Raw genomic sequence first — 15,031 nt, forward strand, 5'->3', positions numbered from 1 at the left:
GCCAAAAATTAAAGCTAGCAACGACACCCGTCAAACTACTTGCATATTTAACTTGCATTAGACCAACGTTAGAGTATGCCAGTGTCATTTGGGATCCATTTCAATCAGGAATAATCAACCGTATTGAGAAGATTCAGAGAAAATCTGCAAGGTTCATTTTTTCCCGGTATTACCGTACTGACTCTGTTTCGGAAATTCTTCGGTTGTTTGATTTGCCTCCACTGGCTCAACGGCGGAAGTTGGCTAGACTTAAATTTCTTTTTTTTGTTATCAAAAGCCACTTCAATATTGAAATCACACCCTATCTTGCTCCCAGGCAGGCTAGAAACGTTAGATCAAGCAATCATTGCATGTTCTCAATTCCAAAAGCATATCAAGACATGTACGCTTATTAATCTTTTCGGCGAACTATTAAGGAATGGAACAGTTTGCCGGCGTCTGTTTTGCAGTCGAGTAGCATTAAAATCTTTGAGGAAGGCGTTAAAATTTTTTTATGAATTTGAATCTTAGTAGCGCCGTGCAAACATTGCCACACTATTCTAGAAATACATACAATTCTCCTTCTTTTATGCTGCTTCTGATATCACGGTCACAATGTTACAAACATGTATTTCTTAGCCAAAATATTGTATTTGTATTTCGTTATTTGTTTTGCATTGTATTTCCGACATTCATTGCTTCATGTCCTATGTACGTTTGTAAGGTGTTAACATTTTTTTCGCTATGTGCAAAGTTGCTGTACCCACCCTGTTACGGCCAAGATGGCCAACAGTACTTGAAAACAAAATAAAAAAATAAATAATAAGTACCACGGGTGTTTTCACATTCCGCCCCATATAAATGCGGCCGCTGTGGCTGGGATACAATCGCGCGACCTCGTGCTTAGCAACCCAACACAACAGCAACTAAGCGACCCCGGTGGGTGAGGAAATATCCCTGTGACAGGCTTATCAATAGCGCGCAATCAACGAACTGCTCGTGGAACAATAGGCCGAATTTATCCAGCGCCAAATAGATTAGTGCTGCCTTTACGGCCGTCATAAATATCTGTATTTTCTATAGCTTAGTGCAGCCGCCCGGTGTGTTTCCTTCCTGCGTCAAAGGTATTTCGTGGATCTTTTCCTTTGCATTTTGTCGTGATATCACTAGCACTGAACTTAGTTTCGCAGAGTAGCAGAGTTTTTCAACTTTAGGAATTCGACCTCACGTAAGTGAACTACGTCTGATGTAGCGAAAAGACATGTATCCGCATGCTACAAACCACCATCCAAGTGAGATGGGCTTAAATTTTTGTGCTAAAGTTATATTATATCCCGCTTACTAAAAGAAATTCTACCACTGACATCGCTATGAACTCTGAAAACGTTCTCTATCGCGTTCCACCGCTTCCACTTCTTACTAACCCATGAAAGCCCTATGACCATAGTTTGATGCTCTTTCTCTGCTCATGGCGTACTGTTGGTGAAAACGATGCCGCGACTGGTGATTTCTGTCATGGCGGCCGCAATCCAACGGAGATGGAATGAAATAATGCTCGTGCACTTATATTTAAGGGCCTCGCATGACATCTATGTTGTAAAAGATAATCTGGAACGCTCTACTGTCACGTCTCGTAATGGGCGCGTTGCTTCGAGACTTTGAATACAAGGAAGTGCTGAATCAATCAATTCATTTATCGATCAATCAGTCGAGAGATGTTGCAGCGATTCAAGCGTTTTTCTCACCTTGAAAAAGCCTCATCTGAACCGAAACGAATGACTACATTAACGAGTGTCAAGGTTTATTATAGTATCATTTTGAGAACTCCTATTCAGGTGTGTAATAAAGCGAACAGGCAGCATTCCAACAACCAAAGGATGACCGTTTATTTCACAGTGCACTTATATATAAATACAAGGGATCACGTGATCCGTACAAAAGAAATGCGCGCACTTGCTGCGCAGTGATATGCGACGTCACGCTATAACACTTCTTCCCCCTTACATTAATTCCGAAAGTCACTGCATTGGTATCTGTTCGGGGGATGTCGCACACGTGCACTACGACCAAGAGTTTGCAGCTCGGCTGTAGATGCAGGGTCTGGCTGGTTCGAAGAGCCGGGGGCAGCTGTTCCGGGCTTGGGTGATTGAGATACTGGAAGCTGATGATTTGCAGACTCACTCACGCCTGGAACCGCGAGAGGTGGCGTGGCAACTGGCTCACTAGACATCGGAACAGACGGATGAGCTGCGTCTTCCGAGGCTGTAGGAGCAGTTTGTACTGGCGAGGAGCTTGAGGAACCCGGGCTTGCGTAGCGGGCTCTGATGTGGTCCGCATGCGTAAATCGCACCGCCTGCGATACTTTCACCAGATAGGTAACGGGACTAACAACCTGCGTAACGACACCATCGTCCCACGACACTCTTTCACCTCGCACAGTTTTCACCCATACAGCGTCCCCCACAGCAAAACATCGCGGAACCCCACGCGACACATCATTGTGTTCTTTCAAGCGCTGTTGCTGCTCCCGCATGGAGCACGTAAAATCTGGTTTCAGCAGAGAGAGCTTCACCCGTGGCTGTCTTTTCAAAAACAATTCTGCCGGAGTCTGGCCAGTCGTACTGTGTGGAGTATTCCGATAACTCATAAGATAGCTGTCCAAACACTCCAAGAAGGAATGCTTCTTACAGCTAAGTTCATCATGTAAGACCTGCTTCAATAGGGCTTGTTTGGTTGTCTGCACTAAACGCTAGGCCGCTCCGTTAGAAGCCGCATGATACGGCGGCGTCTTAACATGCCTTACACCGTTCACACTCCAGAACGTTGAGAATTCTTCAGAAATGAACTGTGGTCCATTATCACTCACAAGCACCTCTGGCATACCGTAAGCGGCGAACACGCTACGTAACTTCTCAATGGTTTTGCTAGCAGTAGTTGATGACACAGGCCAGACCTCGATCCATTTCGAGAACACGTCGATGAGGACTACCAACGCCTGGCAGCCTTTTGCCGCATAGTCGACGTGTACGCGTTGCCAGGGTTTTGTGGGATAATTCCATGGTTGCAAAGGAACCGGTGAAGCCGCGTTCTGAACGGCCTGACACACCCGACACTGTCGAACGTAGCTCTCAATCGAAAGGTCGAGACCCGGCCACCACACAAATTATTGCTAGCGCTTTCATGCGGCTAGCTCCCGGGTGGTCTTCATGTAATTGACGCAAGACGATTAGCCGAAGCTTATCAGGTATGATCACCCTTGAACCCCATGTTATGCATTCTTGCTCTACTGATAGCTCATCGCGACGTGAATAAAATGGTCTCAACTCTTCGGAGTTCTGCGAAGGCCAACCATTTAGAATGAAGTGCGTCACGCGAGACTAGGTGGGATCACGTCTGGTAGCTTTAGCCACGTCATCGAATTTTAATGGCATGCTGTCAAAAAGCAAGAGACACTCGGGAGGCTCGTCGGCCGCAACAATAGGCCGTGGTAGCCTGGACAAGGCATCAGCCACTTCAACGTTCCTTCCTTTCCGATATCTTAGTTTATATCTGTACGCTGCCAAAGTAATTGCCCATCTTTGCATTCGAGCTGCAGCGAGTGGAGGCACCGATTTGTCTTGGCCTAATATTCCTAGCAGTGGCTGATGGTCTGTGTAAATAGTGAACTCTGTTCCATACAAGTAGCGGTGAAGTTTGTTTAACCCAAACATCAGTGCTCATGCTTCCCGCTCACCCTGAGCATAGTTCTTCTCAGCTGATGTAAGTGTTCTGGATGCAAACGCCACTGGTCTCTCTTGTCCCTCTGCAGTCTCATGAAAAAGAACAGCACCCAACCCATACGACGATTCATCACAGGACAGAGCAATTGGTTTCGCTACGTCGTAAAAAGTGAGCACAGTACTCTTGATAAGTAACTGCTTCGTAGCAGCAAAAGCTTCGCTACACTCCCGGGTCCTCAAACACTTTTCGCCCTTGCGCAACAGACGATACAATGGTTCTGCCATGCAGGCAATGTTGCTTAAAAACTTTGCGTAAAAGTTTAGCATGCCTAGATGAGCCTTTAGCTCAGTTTGGCAAGTGGGCTCTGGCGCTTCCGTGACCGCCTTTATCTTTTTTTCCGTGGGATAGATACCGTCTGCGCACACAGTGTGACCTAGATAAGTCACAGTGTTCTAAAAAAAAACGACACTTTTCTTCTTTCAAAGTCACGTTGTAATCATTAGGCCGCTGCAAGACTAGTTCCAACGTCTTTTGGCAGTCTGTGACGTTTTTTCCCGACACAATGACGTCATCTATGTAACATCCCACGCGCGGTATGCCCTTGAGCACCTCGTTCATGAATGACTGAAACATGGCGGGCGCTCTGGCTACCCCAAACGGTAAGCGCTGGAACTCGAAAAGTCCTATATGCGTATTAATGGTTAGCAGTGGTCTGGACTCGGAAGTAAGCGGAATCTGCTAATACGCGGATGAAAGATCCAACACACAAAACACCTTGCCACCCGCTATGGCAGAGTACAAGTCCTCCGGTCGAGGCAATGGGTAGTGGTCGGTCTTTAGCACGGGGTTAATTGTTACTTTGTAATCTCCGCACAATCTCAGCGAGCCATCTTTTTTCTGAATCACAACCACTGGCGTTGCCCAATCGGTTTGATTCACGCGGCGTATAACGCCCCTTTTTTGCAGCTTTTCCAGCTCCCTTTCTACGTTGTCTCGTAGCGCGTATGGAACGTTTCTGGCCTTGCCAAAGACTGGCGTACAGTTCTGAGTTAAAACGATCCTTGCTTCATAGTTCTTTACTACTCCGGGTTGCTTAGAAAACACCCCTGGGAACTTTTCTTTCACTGCTTTCACTTTGCTAACGTCGCTTCCATTTACAGACAACACACTTTTCCAGTCAAGTCCAAGTCTCTCGAGGCAATTTTGCCCCATCAGCATCGGGAGCTGTTTGCCGTGATCTTTGACAATGATAACTGGCAGTCGCAAAGACTGGATTCCGGTGGAAACGCAAACGTTGCATTGCCCCTTCACTGGAATGGGTTCCCCAGTGTATGTTCTTATCGTTACTCGCGATGGCTCGCACTTGACATGAGGAAATGCGTTCAGCCTAACACTCTCAGGAATTAGGGTTACAGCAGCTCCCGTATCCATCTGCATGCAAATATCTTTCCCTTCTACATTTACTTGCACTTCATATCCAGAATGCACTGTATTAATAACATGGTACACATCTAATTCAGAGTCACTATCAGAGCAGTCCACCACGTTCGCAGTCGTTAGTTGTCTGCGCTTACTGGGACACATCTTTTGTAAATGTCCAATTTGTGAAAAGCTGTGACACTGCACATTCTTATACCAGCAAACACTAGCGGTATGCGTTTTGCTACATCTTTCGCAGGCTCGCTTGCCATCTTTGAACTTCCGAAGCTTCCATTTCTTTTCAGTTCCCTGTCCTCTTATCGCCATGGCATGCAGCACCGCTTCTTTGCCTTCTGCCTGCAGTAACGCTGTTTGTCGCGCAGCCTGCTCCCAGTCCAAGGCTAGCTTGCACGCCTTATCAAAGGTTAAAATTTCTTCGGCAAACAAGGCGAGTTTCGTTTCTTCGCGTCTTATGCCTGCCACTAATCTGTCTCGCAGTGCGTCTTGCAGGAACAAACCGAAATCGCACTTCCTTGCTAAATGCTTTAAGGCCACTATGAAGTCCTCGACGCTTTCTTGTTCTTCTTGGGCTCGCCTGTTAAATTTGCAACGTTCAGCGATGACGGAACAGCTTGGGCTATAGTGCTTCTGTAACAGCACTGTCACCTCTTGAAAGGATTTATCCCCAGGAACGGCGGGTACTAGCTAGCTTTTCAGCACCTCGTACGTTCGTGGTCCTATCACACTCAAGAATACGGCCAGCTTCTTCTATTCTTTGATATCGTTTGATGTGACGAAATACTCGAAGTGTTCTAAATAGGATTCAAAATTCTGATCCTTCTCGGCGTACTCGTCTAGCTTCCCTAGTCGCGCCATTTCCAGTGAAGTGACTGTGTACTTATCGGTTCGCTTTCCCGATGACTGCGTTGGCTCGTTGCTGCGGTACCGACGATTTCATCCGTTCCGGGTCATGGCTGCCGCCGCTTTCCTTTCCATGACTGTCGCCTGCCGATCGTCTGTGGTACTGCTTCCGTACTGAGCTAGTGGAAGCGGGCGGGTCCCACCCTCGTCGCCAGTGTAATAAAGCGAACAGGCAGCATTCCAACAAGCAAAAGGATGACCGTTTATTTCACAGTGCACTTATATATATATATATATATATATATATATATATATATATATATATATATATATATATATATATATATATATATATTGCCGCGACGCCATCAGCGCCCGACCACGTTGACGAAAAAGACGACGACCTCATCTGTGCAAGCGAGGCGCTAGAGAAGAAGAAGCCTGGCCTGAGCGCTTGACCTAACTCTCTCGAATAAATACCGCTCTCCTTTCTTGTCTCCAGTGAGCCGTGACACTGGTGGAGGTGCTGGGTATCGCATCATCACCTAATGATAGGGACGACTCCTGCGAGTAGCCCTGCATCCAGCCCTTCAAGACATCATCCACGCGTCGAGACACCTGTGCACCGCGCAAGCCGCCGCCTGCAAGGTCTGTGCCCGGAATTCGGCCTCTTCCAAGGCAAGTTGTCAGCGACCTCACCGACTCAGGAAATGGCGCTTGCAAGTCCAACACAGGTGACTGTTCAAAACAATCTAGTCCCCACTAGCTTCCACGGTGACACGTATGAAGACGCCGAAGACTGGCTGGACCAGTACGAACGCGTAGCTAAGGTCAATAAGTGGCGTCCGGACCAGAAGCTTTCCAATGTGTACTTCGCTCTTGAAGGTAGCGCAAGGACGTGGTTCCAAAACCGCGAGGCACATTTGACAACGTGGGACGAATTTTGCCGTCGGCTACTTGACACCTTCGGAAGCACTGATCGCCGAGATAATGCACAACGCCTTCTCGAGTTGCGCATTCAGAAGCCAAAGGAAAGTGTTTCGATGTTTGCCGAGGACATGTCTCGTTTGTTTCGCCGCGCGGATCCCAACATGCCTGATTCCAAGAAGCTGAGCCATCTCATGCGCGGCGTCAAAGAACAGCTATTCGCTGGTCTCGTGCGTAACCCGCCTACAACTGTAGACGAGTTCATTAAGGAAGCCACAGCAATCGAGCGGGCGCTGCAGCAGCGTTGCCGGCAATACGAACGCCTGACTAACGATGCGCCTGCGGGAGCCGCAGTATCGACAGCGACAGACGAGACCTCGCTACGTGAACTAATAAGAGACATTGTGCGCGAGGAGATTGCGAAGCAAACTGCGACACCGAAGGAGTTCACTGTTGCTTCGGTCGCTGAAGTTGTCCGCCAAGAAATCCGGCAAGCATTTGCGTCACCTGAGCCACTCCCTCAACCGTGTCCCGAGCCACGCTTAGAGCCGCGCGCATACAGCTACGCGGACGCTGTTCGACGCCCTCTTTCTACCGGGCCAGTACAGCAGTACCACCAGCGGCCACCTATTGCTGCCTGGATACAGAGGGAGCATTTCAGGCGACCCCAGCTTCGCAGGACCGACGTATGGCGCACTGCTGATCGCCGACCATTGTGTTTTCAATGTGGCGAACCAGGGCACATTTATCGCTTTTGCCCTCATCGCCAAGGTGGCATCCAGGAAATGCCACCTGCCACCCCACGACAGTTTCCTGAGAGACATCGACGCTTCGACGACAGTGCCACTCGGGAACAAGGCAGCTCAGCTAATCTCCGGTCGCGCTCGCCGTCTCCGTTGCGTTATTCTTCGCCGAACCGTCGCAGTTTCGCCGACGTGGTAAGAGGCCGCTCTCCAAGCCCACGGCGGGGAAACTGAAATCGGCGACATCCGGGGGGAAGGTTGCAAGTCGTCGAACCGCCGAAAGTCCCCCAACATTACAGAGAAACGAGCAGAGCAGCCCGGAGAATCGGAACGCCGACGAATTTGTGAGTTCCGACCTACTTTTAACGATTGATAGGCACGACGTGACAGCTTTAGTTGATACTGGCGCAGACTTTTCGATAATGAGTGAGCAGTTGGCAGACCGGCTTAAGAAAGTCAAAATGCAATGGACGGGCCCTTATATTCGAACTGCCGGGGGCCAGATAATGACACCTACAGGAAAATGTACTGCACGACTCCAGATAGGAAATACAGCTTTTGTCGCCACTTTTATGATCTTAAAAGAGTGCTGCAGATCACTCATCCTTGGAATGGACTTCTTGAGGGAGTACGGTGCCGTCGTTAACATACGGGATGGCGAGATAACCTTGTCAACTAGTACAGAGACGAGCCACGACGAAGAGCGCCAACGTACATCGTTACGTGTCGCCGACGACGACGTCTGCATACCACCACTATCATGCAGTCTTGTCTCCGTCAGTTGCGGAGAACAGTTTGACAAGGACGGCGTAGCCGAACAACTAACTGCACTTCTGTTCCACCAAGGTGTTGCCATCGCTCGCGGTATTGTCAGCCTAATCGGTGGTCGCACAGAGATACTTCTGACAAATTTTACCAATGAACGCCGTCACATCAGTAAAGGCACCGCTGTGGCATACTTTGATGAAATTGACCACGTTCAACACTGCTTTGCTGTAAAGGAAGAATCGACCACCGATACGATGCCACATGCACCCGTCGTCGACGTTGACCAAGGTTTAGCGCCGCAAGAGAAGCAAAGTCTCAGGGAACTGCTTGCCGATTTTAAGGACTGCTTCTCTACAACGTCCTGAGTGCGTCAAACACCACTGACGAAACACCGCATCATTACGGAGGAAACAGCAATACCCATCCGACAGCATCCGTATCGCGTGGCTGAGAAAGAGCGTGAAGCAATACAGCGGCAAGTCAAGCAAATGCTAGAAGATGATGTCATCCAGCCGTCAAAAAGCCCTTGGGCATCGCCCGTGGTACTCGTTAAGAAGAAGGATGGTAGCCTGCGGTTTTGTATCGATTATCGCAAGCTCAATCGGATTACAAAAAAAGATGTGTATCCCTTACCACGCATCGACGATTCCCTCGACAGGCTACGGCATGCACGGTACTTCTCATCGATGGACTTAAAAAGTGGATACTGGCAAATAGAGGTCGATGAGCGGGATCGCGAAAAGACTGCATTTGTAACGCCTGATGGGCTCTATGAATTCAAAGTTCTCCCTTTTGGTTTGTGTTCCGCGCCAGCCACGTTCCAAAGACTAATGGATACTGTACTCTCAGACCTTAAGTGGAAGACTTGCTTAGTCTACCTAGATGATGTCATTGTTTATCCTGCCACATTTGATGAACATCTCAGACGGCTACGGTCGGTTCTTCAAGCCATACGGTCCGCTGGGCTTACCTTAAAACCTGAAAAGTGCCACTTTGGATATGAAGAACTACAGTTCTTGGGCCACGTAGTAAGTCACACAGGTGTCAGACCTGATCCTGAGAAAATCGCAGCCGTCGCAAAGTTTTCAAGGCCTACAGACAAAAAGGCAGTCAGACGCTTCCTGGGCCTATGCGCATATTACCGGCGATTTATTGCGGGTTTTGCACGCATCGCCTCACCGCTTACCTGCTTAACCAGAGAAGATGTCACGTTTAAGTGGGGCGAGGAGCAGGAGGCGGCATTTAACGAGTTGCGGCACCGTCTACAAACTCCGCCTGTTCTTGCCCACTTTGACGTGGATGCGCCGACAATGATCCACACCGATGCCAGCAACGTAGGTTTAGGCGCCGTCCTTGTTCAACGGCAAGACGGCGCTGAGCGAGTCATCGCTTACGCGAGTAGAACATTGTCACGTGCCGAGTCGAACTACTCCACCACAGAGAAGGAATGCTTGGCTGTAGTATGGGCAGTTACCAAGTTCCGTCCGTACATATACGGCCGCCCATTTCAAGTTATAAGTGACCACCATTCTCTCTGTTGGTTGACCAACATGAAAGATCCATCTGCACGTTTGGCACGCTGGAGCCTACGGCTTCAAGAGTACGACATGACGGTGGTCTATAAATCGGGAAGGCAGCACTTAGACGCTGATTGCCTTTCCAGATCGCCGATCGAGTCGTCCGGCGGAGATGATGACGAATCCACTGGCTTTTTGGGAGTTGTTGATGCGGCCACCATCTCTCAACAACAGCAAGAGGACCAGGAGCTCGCGTCACTAATTGATTTCTTAGAAGGCCGCACCACAAACAAGCCCAGATTGTTCTCGAGGCACCTGTCATCATTCTGCCTACGCAACAGTGTTCTTTTTAGGAGGAACTTCTCTTCAACATGGAAGAAATATCTACTCGTCGTCCCTAAAACACTCCGCAATGAAATTTTGCAGGCCTGTCACGACGAAGCTACCTCAGGTCACTTAGGCTACACAAGAACATTAGCACGGATCAAAAAGAAGTATTACTGGCCACGGCTCGCAGCACAGGTGAAGCACTACGTTCGAACGTGCCTTGACTGTCAGCGGCGAAAAGTGCCACCTACGAAACCTGCCGGACTATTACATCCCGTTCCAGTGCCTGCAACACCGTTTGCACAAATTGGGATGGACCTTTTGGGCCCATTCCCAATATCTGCTGCCGGAAATAAATGGATCATAGTCGCGACAGATTACCTTACGCGATATGCTGAAACCAAGGCACTTCCTAGCAGCACAGCAGCCGAGGCAGCACAGTTCTTCATCGAAAACGTCGTCCTGAGGCACGGTGCTCCAGCGGTCATCGTAACCGACAGGGGAACCGCGTTCACGGCTGAACTTTTGCGAACTGTACTCACCCTCAGTGGCACGGCACACAGAAGGACGACAGCCTATCACCCGCAAAGCAATGGACTTACGGAGCGCCTCAACAAGACTCTCGCAGACATGCTGTGCATGTATGTCGATGTGGAACACAAGAACTGGGACCAAATATTACCCTACGTAACGTTTGCTTATAATACGGCTCGGCAAGAAACAACAAGAATGACGCCATTCAGTCTCCTCCACGGTCGAGAAGTGACTGCAATGCTGGATGCTATGCTTCCTCATGACTTCAGCGATTCCGAGACTGACGCCGCAGATTTTACAGAGCGCGCTGAAGAAGCAAGACAGCTCGCGCGCGTTCGCATAGCTAGCCAGCAAGACCGTGATGCCCAACGTTACAATGAACACCATCGATGCGTCGTCTACCAACCCGGGCAAAGAGTGTGGGTTTGGGCTCCAGTACGCCGCCGAGGCCTCGCGGAGAAACTTCTGCGACGATACTTCGGACCGTACAAGGTTTTACGACGCCTTAGCGACGTCAACTATGAAGTCGTTCCTGACAGCCCATCCTGCTCGAGGCGCCGTCAGGACCTGCCTGAGACTGTGCACGTGGTGCGCATGAAACCGTATATTTCTGAGTGACATGGACACGCTCTGGTTTGCTGGACACCAGATGCTACCCGCCGAGCATCGGGACGATGCTCTTTCTGGAGGAGGGCAAATGCCGCGACGCCATCAGTGCCCGACCACGTTGACGAAAAAGACGACGACCTCATCTGTGCAAGCGAGGCGCTAGAGAAGAAGAAGCCTGGCCTGAGCGCTTGCCCTAACTCTCTCGAATAAATACCGCTCTCCTTTCTTGTCTCCAGTGAGCCGTGACAATATATGTATATATATATATATACAAGGAATCACGTGATCCCTACAAAAGAAATGCGCACACTTGCGCAGTGATATGCGACGTCACGCTATAACAAGGCGAATGCAAGTGAACGTTAACAATGTCCTAAAAGTTTGCAAGTTGCCCACCGTCGTTGCTTAGTGGCTGTGGCATTGCGCTGCTAAGCTCAAGATAGGGAATTTGGTCCCACTCGCGACGGATGTAATTCTGTGGGGGCGAAATACAAAAAAAGAAAACTCTCGAGTACTTTGAATTACGTACACGTTTAGGGATCCCAGCTGGTCAAAATTTATCCGGAGTCCTTCACTACTACGTGTCTGATCATATCGTGGTTTTCGCACATAAAACCACAGAATTTGTTTTTTTGTTTCTTTTTGCATTTACAATTTCGCGACTGAACCTATTGCTTACGGATTTGGCAATCTCCGATACTGCAGGTTGAACGAAATAGTTGGTTTGTTCCATCGTCCTTTATAGGTAGACATTTAAAGCTCTAGTCATGGTCATCCCACTATTTTCAGTTCATCATTGAAATTCAGAGCAGAGGACCCAATATGGTCATACCCACAAAAAAAAGCTGGGTTCTCCACAGGCATTATAAGTTGAAATTTCAGTTTGAAATCGCTTCCTCTATGCCCCTCGCTCCGACAGTAACCGCCATTTTGGCATGGATTGTGTGACGTCAGGGAGGTTCAAGACCACCACTGTGTCGTCTGCTCCGTATCAGTCTGAAACCACATAAACTGTCTTACTGCACATACTCTGGCACTCAAGAGCGAAGCAAGGGCGCCGTCGTTGAATTGCGCCCGCAATTCCTTTACTCGCGCTATAAAAATAGCACAAACCAGAAAACGCCTGCGGAGACTAAATTGGCCTGGCCGCCAAAACGCACATGCAAAAGAATAACCGACGCATGGAGACCATGACGTATTTACGGCTCCTCCAATTGCTTTCGGTTTTTGCAGTTACTGAAGCACGGCCTTCGAGAGTGGCTTCGCTTATTACGAGGGAGCCGTTCTGGGGGTGCGATTTCATTTCGTCATAGACAGTGTTGCCATGGTGTTTTACTGTTCAATTACGATGTAAAACTGGCAAAAAAAAATATCTTCCAAAACACCGAATTCACTCAAGTATTTCAGTTTGCTGTGGGACGCGTAGCAATAAATGAACTGCAGAATTCAAGCTCGAAACTTTAGTGGCATGATCCCTTCCATTTGTTCCTTGTCTCATGAAGTTTAGCTGGTCGAGCTTGTTTATTTATATGGTAATTCTATTTAGCCCAGCCAGCCTTAACTTGGCCCGGCATTAAAAATCGGTGAGCCTAACTGGACACTTTCCGAGCACCGCAAGTGAATGCCTCATATGTAAGACACCGATGATAACGTAATTTAGCCTTAAAGAGACGCAGTCCTTAACCAACGCCCACACACTTGAGTTTGCAACGCAACACCAACGTTTATGAAAGGCGCCACATAAATTTTCGAATAAGTGAGCCGTCGCATTATTTGAGAGGCGAAAAACTGTACGCCCATGGTGAATAATTGTACTTTTGTGGCCTTGAGAAGACAGACCATGTTCACTTCTACCGACATACGACCAACAAATGTCCGGCGAATATTGTTCGTTCTAAAGACCGCTATAAACCCTCTAAATGCTATGTGCGACAGGAAAAATAGTGACCATGTTTTTTTTTTGTGCTGCATAGCATATAGCTTAATAAAAGCCACTAGAGTAGATTTTTATTTGTTTAGAAATCAAATAAAGAACAACAGACGCAATACATAGCAACAAATGTGTTATACGAATAACGATATGCGGAATGTATATTGCTCTGCGTGTCAATAGTGCCGTTTTAGTCATCCTATTTCACTTTGAGCTTGCACTAAGCATTATTTGAGCACGCAGCGCTCTAGGCCTTCACTAATTTTGCATGTACGTCCTGGCCGCGTCGGTGGCATTTCGATGGGGGCGAAATGCAGAAGTGCCTGTGTAACGTGCATTTAGTTTCCTTTAAAGAATTCCAGGTGGTCGAAATGAATCTGCAGTCCCCCCACACGGCGTGCCTCATTATGAGATCGTAGTTCTGGCATGTACAACCCCCCAAATAATATTTTTTGCGTGTATATTACTGGGGTCATTCCTCACGTAAACATTTATTGAAATTGCGACGAGGCAAAGTGTTCCGAATATGACCTTGTACTGGAGAATCTGTTAATATGTTCAAGAAGTTTTTTTGATTGATTTATTTGTTCAAGGTACCCCCAAAGGCCCTGATAACGAGGGTATTACATGGGGCAGGCATTGCTCACACTTTGTACTCATACATCACACTAGTACAAAAAAAGAAAGCGCAAAATAACAATAGAAGGAAAACGTAGTCATTATACAAGATGAATCACAAATATTGCACAGAAAACACTAGTACATATTAGCAGAACGTAAGGTAACTGCAGCGAAAAGCGAACTTCCACAGATCGCAAGAGAGAGAGGAAAAAAAAAGTACTGTGAAGCCGCAAAATAATAATAATATTAAGATTAGTGGGCAAGTCATGAGCGAATTAGATCTTGAACTTAGTTAGGTCGGGCACAGCGGCAATATCTAATGGGAAGTCATTCCATTCAGTTATTGTGCTCCGTAAAAATGAATATGCATATTGCGATGACTAGCAGTTAATGCGTTTGGCTTTATATGGATGGTCATGACGTGGAAAGATAACTTGTAGTGACTGAAAGAAGTCATCATGAAGGGAAGAATGGGGATAGAGCTTATGGAACAGTGATACGCCGGAAATTTTACGGCAAAGTGATAGGTTGCCCAACTCGGCTTTATTCTTTAATGAGGTGACGCTGGTGTAACGTGCATAATGTGAAAAAATATATCGCGCAGTGGGGTTTTGTGACGCATCGATATTACTGATGATATAATTAGTTGGGGATCTCAAATGGCAGACGCGCATTCTTATTTGTGAGGGATTAATATGGTGTGCGCTAGATAAGAAGTCCGAGAATACCGTTAGTGTAGGTATGGGTAAGGTTCATATGATTATTCCATGATACGCTTGACTGAAGATTGAGACCAAGTTATTGTAACTTGTGGCGAGTGCTACAGCGTTGTTATCAAGGGAGTAGGTGCTTCGGATTCGTGGCCTATTGGTGGAAGACGAGTTTAGTTTTGGAAATATTTAATGTCAATAACCAATTAGAACACCATGCACATATCGCATCTATGTCCCATCAGCCTCGCTTTTAAAGCTTTCTTAGGGTTGACGTTTTATTTCGGTGGGACCAGGCTGCCTCGTTTCAAGGAGTCAGCGGCCAGTCGTTTCGCCCTGTATGTGTTTTCACTGATATTTCAGTAG

The 15,031-nt window shown here is 47.7% G+C and overlaps 1 protein-coding gene and 1 pseudogene across 1 annotated transcript in view; one reads left to right on the forward strand and one right to left on the reverse strand.

Annotated features, from left to right (window-relative positions):
- Positions 1-1,077: 1,077 nt before the first annotated feature.
- LOC139052613 (putative phospholipase B-like 2) overlaps positions 1,078-15,031 on the forward strand; it is a 218,882-nt gene continuing 204,928 nt past the window's right edge. The window contains exon 1 of the mRNA XM_070529684.1: positions 1,078-1,103. The gene's annotated coding sequence lies outside the window, so the exon portion shown is untranslated. The remainder of the gene's footprint in view (positions 1,104-15,031) is intronic.
- LOC135900370 (uncharacterized) lies at positions 1,985-6,208 on the reverse strand (annotated as a pseudogene).

Source organism: Dermacentor albipictus, unplaced genomic scaffold (assembly GCF_038994185.2).
Source record: "Dermacentor albipictus isolate Rhodes 1998 colony unplaced genomic scaffold, USDA_Dalb.pri_finalv2 scaffold_28, whole genome shotgun sequence".
Taxonomy (NCBI): domain Eukaryota; kingdom Metazoa; phylum Arthropoda; class Arachnida; order Ixodida; family Ixodidae; genus Dermacentor; species Dermacentor albipictus.